Genomic DNA, 642 nt, shown 5'->3' with positions numbered 1-642 from the left:
TGTTGCCACAGAATTGGAGGAGAAAAAAATCTTGTGTTGGTACTTTTTTCCCTTCTTGTATTATATCCATTTTGCTTGAAGCAGAATGGCAATGTAGAATATCCTGTTATCATCTGGGTTATGAGACCTTTGTAAAAAGCATGGGTTATAAAGAGGATTACAGTTGAAAGGTGGCCAAAAAAATGTAACAAAATTTTAGGTTTTTCTCATAATCTTTTATTTTATTTTGTATAAAGGAAATAAACACTGCTCAATGGTGGAAGTTCTTGATGTGTTGATGTTCTATTCAAGAATTTTTGTGGCAGGCACTTCTGTATACTGATTTTTGTAACTGTCATTTCTGTAATTATAAACTTTACCCAGTGTGGAACGAGGAGGGCTGACGATGCCTGCAATTAGTTCCTTTTTATAGTGATGGTGTATTAGTAGGTCATGATCATGTACCAGTTTTAAAGGTAAGACTCAAGTCACTGTATAATTTTGCTGAGTCTGTTAGTATTTGTAGGTTTGAAGTACGTTATTTTGTTTACCGAGTACCTCATAGGAAAATGAATTTTAAGCTTTTTATTTTTTATTTTCTTGACACCACTGAGCTTCTGAAATTGGAGTAACAACAGAGTGATATGATGACCACTGGACACA

At 34.0% G+C, this 642-nt stretch overlaps 1 protein-coding gene across 1 annotated transcript in view; it reads left to right on the top strand.

The window, feature by feature from the left end:
- Positions 1–642, top strand: part of LOC119592871 (cAMP-dependent protein kinase catalytic subunit 1) — a gene marked incomplete at its 5' end in the record, with an annotated part of 28,100 nt that overhangs the window by 25,161 nt on the left and 2,297 nt on the right. The window contains 1 exon segment of the mRNA XM_037941765.1: positions 1–642.

This window comes from Penaeus monodon, chromosome 31, assembly GCF_015228065.2.
Source record: "Penaeus monodon isolate SGIC_2016 chromosome 31, NSTDA_Pmon_1, whole genome shotgun sequence".
Taxonomy (NCBI): domain Eukaryota; kingdom Metazoa; phylum Arthropoda; class Malacostraca; order Decapoda; family Penaeidae; genus Penaeus; species Penaeus monodon.
The sequence above is the reverse complement of the archived record's forward strand: the minus strand, read 5'-3'. Positions and strand labels throughout refer to the sequence as shown.